At 40.9% G+C, this 9055-nt stretch overlaps 1 pseudogene; it reads left to right on the forward strand.

Annotated features, from left to right (window-relative positions):
- The first annotated feature begins 224 nt into the window (after positions 1–224).
- On the forward strand, positions 225–3535 carry LOC150012420 (large ribosomal subunit protein eL18 pseudogene; annotated as a pseudogene).
- The last annotated feature ends 5520 nt before the right edge of the window (positions 3536–9055 follow it).

Genomic DNA, 9055 nt, shown 5'->3' on the forward strand with positions numbered 1-9055 from the left:
TGCTGGGTGGCCATGAGCAGAACACAGGCAGAGGCTGACCTTGACCTGCACCCCCTGGCAGGCCCCAGAACCAAGTGAACCCAGCAGACAGCTTCAGACCACATTAAAGCACCACCCAACCACCTCCACAAGTGACACACTAAAGGGAAAGAGTCTGTGAGCACAAGAGCTCTGTTGAAGTAAGTCCTGCTCTGTGGGGTGGCCCACTGCACAGCTCGTCCTACATGATGGTAAGTGGTTGATGGTCACAGCCAGTTCTTGAAGCTTATAGGCCTGGGATTAAATTCTTCTCATTGACATGCCAACAGAAATCAAGGCTCAACTACAACAGGAGGATATACACAGCCTACACAGGGGAAGGGGCATTGCATCTGGAGTACCCAGCTTGAGTGACTGGGGAGGCTGTGCCACTGGACCCTACAGAATGCCTACTACATTATGTCACTCTACCAAGCTCAAGAGATATAGCAGCTGTACGTATAGAAACAAACACAGGGAGGCTACCAAAATAAGGAGAGAAACAAAAATGTCCCAAGTGAAAGAACAAAAAAAAACCTCCAGAAAAAGAACTAAACAAAATGGAGGCAAGCAATCTACTAGATGTAGAGTTCAAAACACTGGTTATAAGGATGCCCAATGAACAGTGAAAAATTCAACAATGTTAAAACAAAATGAAACATGGAAACAATAAAAAAGAACCAGTTAGAAATTAAGGATACACTGACTAAAATGAAGAATAATTTACAGGAAATCAATAGTACAGTAGATAAAGCCAAAAGTCAAATCAGCAATTTATAATATAAAAAAGCAAAAACACCCAATCAAAACAGCAAAAAAGAACCTAAGAAAATGAGAATAGTGTAAGGAGCCTCTGGAACATTTTCAAGCATACCAACATTTGCATCAATGGGGTGCCAGAAGGAGAAGAGGAAAAATAAGAAATTGAAAACCTATTTGAAAAAATAGTGAAGGAAAACTTCCATAACCTGGTGAAGAAAATATACATAGAAGTTTAGGAAGTGCAGAGAGTTCCAAATAAGCTGAATCCCAAGAGGCCTGCACCGAGACACATCATAATCAAAATGCCAAAGGTTAAAGACAAAGAGAGAATTGTAAAAGTAGCAAGAGAAAAGCAGTTATCTACAAGGGAGCTCTTGTAAGACTGTGAGCTGACTTCTCAAAATAAACTTTGCAGGCTAGAATGGATTGACAAGAAATATTTAAATGATGAAAAAACAGGACATACAATCAACATTACTGTACCCAGCAAAGCCATCATTTAAATTAGAAGAACATATAAAGATATTCTCAGACAAGGAAAAACTAAAGAAGTTCATCACCACCAACTAGTATTACATGAAATGTTAAAGGGTCTTCTTTAAAAATAAGAAGAAAAGAAAGATAAAAATATGAACAATAAAGTGACAATAAATACATATCAATCAACAACTGAATCCAAAAGAGCAAAATAAGTGAACAAGCACAACAGAACCAGTTAGAAATTAAGAAACAGACTCACAGATACAGAGAATATTTTGATGGCTGCCAGTGGGAGGGATTAGGAGGATAGGTGAAACAGGTGAAGGAACTAAGAAGTGCAAATTGATTGTTACAGAATAGTCATGGGGATGTAAGTACAGCATAGGGAATATAGCCAATAATATTCTAATAACTGTGCATGGTGTCATGTGGGTACTAAACTTATTAGGGTGATCACTTAGTAAGTCATATAATGTCTAAGCACTGGGGTGTATTCCTGAAACTGATATAATATTGTATGTCAACTGTAATTGAAAAATAAAAATTATTTAAATTAAAAAGAAAAGAATGAAAATCAGGATTGATAGGACCAATTTCAAAGGAAACCATCTTTCATCGAGACCCACAGCACTTGTTTTTCAACTGTTTTGAAGTTATCTATTTTACAGAAAAAACATTATATCAGCACAAGCTATAAATTCAGGTTGGAAAACCTAAACTTACATGGTGGTTTTGATTTGAGTAAGAAATTGATTAGGTGTATTAATATATTTAAGTAACAACAAACAAACAAGTCTCCATCAGATGTGTGTGTATGTGTGTTTGTGTGTGTGTGTGTATGTGTTAAGCATGCACAAAATATATCCAGATTATAGTCAGGTGTAAAGTCTGGAGTAGAAAACATTCTATATCTAAAGTGCTTAAGTGATGAGTCTGGCACACAGTAAACACCATAATGTGGTAATGATTTTTATTATCCTAGCAATTCTATTCATTTGTTTATTCAAAATTCACTTGACATGGGGTGGGCAACACATGTAAAGAGTAAACTCTCCAATAACTTATTTACTTAAGCAACAATGGGATTCTTGAATTAATTTTTAACTATACACACACTAATGAATAGATATTTCTTTATCCATGCATTCATTTATGCTGAAACTTTATAGACTAAGGCTTTCTCTCTGTATATATGTGTGTGTGTGTGTGTGTGTGTGTGTGTGTGTGTGTGTATATATATACATATATATATATATATATATAGAGAGAGAGAGAGAGAGACAGAGACAGAGACAGAGACAGAGACAGAGACACAAAGAGAAAGCACAGTGCTAGGTACTGAGGCCAAAAGACAAAAGTAACCCCGAGATTCACTGAACAGATGGGAGACAGCTAAGCAAGACTGCACTTCACAGCAGTGTGACACCAGTGAGTGGAGTGCATTCAAGGTGTAAGGAAAGTGCCTGGCTATGAAGAAGGGAGGACTCATTTAAAACCAGAGGATGACTGCTTTGGAATTTGGATCGTTGGGGAGAAAGAGTGTCTAGGAAGGATAAAGAATTCTAGGAAGATGAACCCATATATACAACACTTGATCTTAGCCAAAAGGCCGAGAAGCGATGAACCCATATATACAAAAGCATGAAGTTATGAGAGGATGGGAGGCTGTCTGTAGATAAAGAAGTCAGGCTCTTGCCACCCTCAAGGGAGTCTGTTGTCACATGCACCACACCAAAGACTGAAAGGTTGAACACAAGGATCCCAAGAGCCAGGACATCTACCTAGGGATGTTGGTCAAGCTATACAAGTTTCTGGCCAGACAAACCAACTCCACTTTCAACCAAGTGGTGTAGAAGAGGTTGTACCCAAGTCGCACCAACTGATTGCCTCTGTCCCTTTCCCAGATGATCTGCACGATGAAGCTTGCCGGTCAGGAGGGCAAAGTTGCCGTGTTTGTAGGGACTATAACTAATGACATATGCAGGCAGAAGGTGCCCACACTGAAGGTGTGTGAGCTTCATGTGAACAGCACCACCTGGGGCCGCATCCTCAAGGCTAGGGGCAAGATCCTCACCTTCAACCAGCAGGCCTTGGACTCCCTCAAGGGCTATGGCACCATCTTGCCTTCTGGTCCTCACAAGGGCTGAAAGCTGTACAGGCATTTCTGCTAGGTCCCAGGAATCCCTCGTGGCCACACCAAACCCTATGTATATCCAAAGGTCAGAAGTTCCAATGTACAAGAAGCCCAAGGGCCAGCCCAAACTACAAAGACTAACCCCAGATCCTACCTTGTTATTAAAAAGATTTTGGATGCTGGGGGGGAAAGTCAGGATAGCTGAAGTATTATTTAGTTCCTCCTCCCCACAAATTTTCTAAGTAAATCATTTATATAATTACACAGCAAATATTTATTGCATTCCTATTATTATAAGTTACTTTGTTAATAGAATAAAAATTAATCACAGTTTCTGCCTTCAAGAAGACTCCCAATCTACCACTTTAAGTCTTTTAAAAAAAAGTTTTATTGATTATGCTGTTACAGTTGTCCCAATTTTCCTTTCCTCTGCTTCCCTCCACCTGGTGGCCCCCCTCCCTCCAGTTGTCCCCTCCCTTTTAGTCCATGTCCATTGGTTGTGCATATAGTTCTTCTCAACATCTTCCTGTCTATTCCATTCCCTCCTATTATGCTTCTTAATTCCTATACCATCTCCCTCCCTCTCAACTTTCCCCCTCCCTGCTGACTTCCCCCCAGTATGTTCCCCATATCTATAGTTCTTTTTCCACTTTCGTTGCCTACTTAGTTTGCCTTTGTTTTGATTCCCTAGCTTCTGTTGTTGGTTGTTGTGATGCAGTTTTCATTTTAATGTTCATAGTTTTGATTCTTCTCCTTCTAAACCAGTCCCTTTAACAGCTCATATAATAGTGGTTTGGATCTAATGAACTCCTTCTGTTTTATTTTGTCCTGGAAGCACTTTCTCTGACCTTCTATTCTGAATGACAGTTTCGCTGGATACAGTATTCATGGCTGTAGGTTTTGGACTTTCATTACTTTGAACATTTCTTGCCAGTCCCTTCTTGCCTGCAGGGTCTCCCTTGAGAAGTCAGCTGATAGTCTAATTGGGACCCCTTTGGACATGATTCTTTTCTTCTCTCTTGCTGCTTTTAAGATTCTCTCTTTATCTTTAATTTTTGACAATTTGATTATAATGTGTCTTGGAGTGGTTCTCCCTGGATCCAGTTTTTCTGGAACTCTCTGTGCTTCCTGGGTCTGTAAGTCTATTTCTTTCTCCAAGTTTGGAAAGTTTTGCTTCATTATTTTTTCACATGATTTTTCAATTTCTAGTTCTTCTTCTTCTCCCTCTAACAATCCTATAATCTGAATGTTCGATCTCTTATAGCTGTCCCAGAAGTTTCTGATCCTCTTCTCACTTTCCTTATTTTTTGTTTCCTCTTTCTGCACTGGTTGACTCTTTGTTCCTTCTCTATGTTCCGTTTTGTTGATTTGATCTCTGTTTTTATTTTCTCACCACTTGTCTCGAATGTGTTTTTGTTCATTTCAGTACGAGTGGCTTTCTTTCCTTCTCTGTCCTGTTCCAAATCTTTTGTTAATTCTGTAAGCCACCTTATAACAATAGCTCTGAACTGAGCCTCAGAAAGGTTTCTTATTTGTTCGTCTGTCAGTTTCTTCATCTGTTGCGTGGTGAACTGCATCACTGGAATTTCAATAGTTGTCTCCTTCATTTTGACAGATTTGTGTTTTGCTTTGTTTCCTGGGCAGGCTGTGAGGGGTGGAGCCCCGTGTACTTGTCACTACCCAGCGATTGGTGGCAATCTTGACCTTTTTCGCCGAATTGTGGCACTTTGTGTTGGGGCAAAGGTCCAAGATGGATTCCTGCCATTACTCTCCACTGGAAGACTGGGATCCGTCCTCCGCCCTCTGGGCCTCACCATCTGATGCAATGGGGGGGCTGCTTTTCCCCTCGTTGGGGTCGCGAGTTGCTGGGGCTCGACTGCAGCTGGGATTGCTTCCCCTGCCGCTCTCCCTGCTGCTACTGCAAACAGTACCACCTGACCTTTCCGTTCCGATTCTGATTTTACCCCTCCTACCCATCCAGGCGAGCACTGCTGGTTTATGACTTCATATGTTGGGCTTCCATGTAGTTTTATTTTCTGGAATTTCTGGTTATCTTTTGTTTTGAGGTAGTTGTATTCCTTTCCAGTTGTAGAGGGAGACCGAGCATGTCCTTCTAAGCCTCCATCTTGGCCGGAAGTCTACCAGTTTAAGTCTTAACAAGGTAAAAATATGCATTCTAAAACTAAGGAGAAACTGTCTTTGGATTTTCTTAAGCCTGGCTTTCTGCTCTCATTTAAAGCTTGAAGATTAAGTATAATCACTCCTAACTACACCAGATCTTTTGCTCTCTGGAATTTGAATGTGTGTCATGTTCCCTGGGAGCCCTCTGGTCTATGTAACCTGTACATCCTCAGTGAGCACAGAGATGTCTCCCAGATGGGGCCTTGTGGAGGAGTCTTGGGCAGGCCTGTGGGTCTGGGGAAGCTTTTAGGCAGTGAGACAGAGCAGGGGTGGAGTGCAGCCCAGGCCCAGGCCCAGGTCCAGGCCCAGGCCTAAGGTGAAGAACAGCAAGAGCAGCAGGGAGCCTGGGGATCCTCCAGCCCTCCCTCTCCAGTTAATGCCTCTGTCTCTGTCTGCACTCCTCATGTCCTGCTCTCCCAGCTCCCAACCCCAAAACATACACACACACCTAATTTCTCAAACAAAACCTCTTTAGTTCTCAAGTATTTAGGATAAGCAGTATTATTCCCAATTTGCTGGTGTATTGTTCTGCAATTGCTTTTGTTAGTTCAAATTCACTTGGTTAGCCAAGCTAGATTAGTGTTACTCTGCAGAAGATATTCTTTCTTTCTTTTTTTTTTTTTAAAGATTTTATTTATTTATTTTTAGAGAGGGAGAAAAGGAGGGAGAATGAGAGAAAGAGAAACATTGATGTGTGAGAGAAACATCGACTGGTTGCCTCTACCATGCCCCCAGTCGAGGATCAGGCCTGCAACCCAGGCATGTGCCCTGACTGGGAATCAAAACAGTGACCATTTGGTTTGCAAGATAACACCCAACCCACTGAGCCACACCAGTCAGGACAGAAGATACTATTTCTTCACACTTTTAATATCATATCACCAAAAGCGTTTCCAATTTGAGAATTGGAGAAATGATAAGAAATCAACCTATGTGAGCCTAATTCTCAATTTGTAAGTTTATGTCAGCTAACAATTTGACCCATGAATTTAGCGTCATGTAATGCATCCTACTCTATGCTCAGGATGAGTCCAGGTTATGGGATGGAGAACTGGACAAGGACTCAGAGAGGTGCAGACACAACCCCATGTCATACTCCCACAATACCCTGGGAACCACAACCAGGGCAACAGCTAGAGGGGTGCAAGTCCCATACAGGAAGCAGGAGAAGTGCCTGGAAAGGGGGCAAGTGCTGAGCAAGTGGCATTGTTACCTCTCAGCCCCGTCTCCCACATACAGTGCCACAACATGATGAAAAAGGTCTCCCGGCACTGATGAATACCTAAAGTCCTGCCCCTTACAATGTAACAGGTATGGCAGCTCTACCTAAGACACAGAGGCAAACATAGGAAGCTGTCAAGGTGAAGAGACAGAGAAGTATGGCCTAAAAGAAGGAGCAGATCAAGGTTCTAGTGGAAGAACTAAGCAACAAGGAGGTAGCCAACCTAACCAATGTAGAGTTCAAAACAATGGAGATAGTGATGCTCACAGACTTGACAGACATGATTGAGTATGACAAACACATAAAGGAAGAAGTGAAGGCTATACTAAGAGAAATGAAGGAAAATCCACATGAAATCAATGGTGAAGGGAAGGAAGCCAGGGTTCAGATCAATGATTTGGAACATAAGGAAGAAATAAACAGTCAGCTAGTGCAGAAAGAGGAAACAAGTATTGAAAAAAATGAGGAAAGGCTTAGGGACCTCTGGGAAAATTTTAAACGTGCCAATATCTAAATCATAGGGGTGCCAGAAGGAGAAGAGGAAGAGCAAGAAATTGAAAACTTATGTGAAAAAATAATGAAGGGAAACTTCCCTAATTTGGAGAAGGAAATAGACATACAAGTCCAGGAGAGTCCCAAACAAGCTAGACTCAGAGAGAATGAAACCAAGACACATCACAATTAAAACACCAAAGTTTAAAGATAACAAGAGAATTTTAAAAGCAGCAAGAGAAAAGCAGAGAGTTACCTGCAAAGGGGTTTCTATAAGCCTATAAGTTGGTTTTTCAAAATAAACTTTGCAGGCAAGAAGAGACTGGCAAGAAGTATTCAATATGATGAAAAGCAAGGACCGACAGCCAAGATTACTCTATCCAGCAAAGCTATCATTTAGAATGGAAGGGCAGATAAAGTGCTTCCCAGAAAAGGTAAAGCTAAAGGAGTTCATCATCACACAGCCCTTATTATATGAAATTTAAAGGGACTTATTTAAAAAAAAGATGATCAAAACTATGAAAATTAAAATGACAACAAAGTCACAACTATCAACAATAGAATCTAAAAAATAAAAACAAAAACAAACTAATCAAACAACAAGAATGGGAACAGAATCCTGGGTTTGGGAATCATTTAGAGAGTTATCAGCTGGGAGGGGGAAGGGGAGAAATGGGGAAATGGTGCAGGGATTAAGAAGCATAGTTGGTTGGTACAAAATAGACAGGGGGACGTTAAGAATAGTATAGGAAAGGGTGAAGCCAAAGAACTTATATGAATGATCCATGGACATGAACTAAGGGCAGTGGGATTGCTGGAGGAAAGGGGGGTTCTAGGAAGAGGGGAGCAAAGCTAAAAAAAATTCAGAGAACTGCAACAGCATAACTGATAAAATATACTTTAAAAATAAAATAGAAAACTATTTTAATTTTAAAAGGTAGTATTCATTCAACAAATACTTGTTAAATGAGAGAGTGAATGCATCCAGTAACACTGCTGTTTAAGACTCTCTGGGGTCCTTCCAGAAGCCATGTGGCTACCTCTTATCCCCATTGAGATTGCTTCTGGACATAGCAGTTACTCATACCGATCTTTCTTGGTCCACGCACAGTGCCTGCTATAAAGGCAACATTCATCCTCATATCCTAGTTGACTCAGAAAGTAAATGATTTTTCCCACTTGGCATACTTTGCATACCTCTCTGAAACTCTGTCCCTAGCTGCCCTAAATTGTGACAGACCAGTGACATCTATGAAAAAATATTTTATAAATTCTAACAATTCTTATTCCTCTGCAGTATCTCTAGTCCTGTATTGTCAGCCCCAGAAGCACATTAAAATCACCTGGGGGAGCTTAAACCAACTCTGGATACCCACGTTGCACCCTAGGCCAGTCAAATCAGGATCTTTGGAGACCAGACCCAGTACTAAATATTTTTTCATGGTCTCTAGATAATTCCAACATGTAGTAAATGTTGACAATCCCACATCTGGAGGGTTGTGACGAACTCTTCCTATTGGATTCTGTGATCAGAAGTCCTCAGTGAGTTGGGATGCAATGGGTCATTCTGTCTGTATGTTCTCTCCTCACAACCTTCCCAAAGACTCACGCAAGACACAGACCTTTATTGTAGCTTTTGAGGAAGGCCTCTCAACTCTCCAATTTCTAGCTTCTGTCTCTGTCAATTTGACCACTCTACGAACCTCATATAATTAGAATCATACAGTACTTGCCTGTTTGTGAATGGTTTATTCCACTGAGCATAA

The sequence above is a fragment of the Furipterus horrens genome, unplaced genomic scaffold, assembly GCF_987537825.1.
Source record: "Furipterus horrens unplaced genomic scaffold, mFurHor1.1.pri manual_scaffold_4, whole genome shotgun sequence".
Lineage (NCBI taxonomy): Eukaryota > Metazoa > Chordata > Mammalia > Chiroptera > Furipteridae > Furipterus > Furipterus horrens.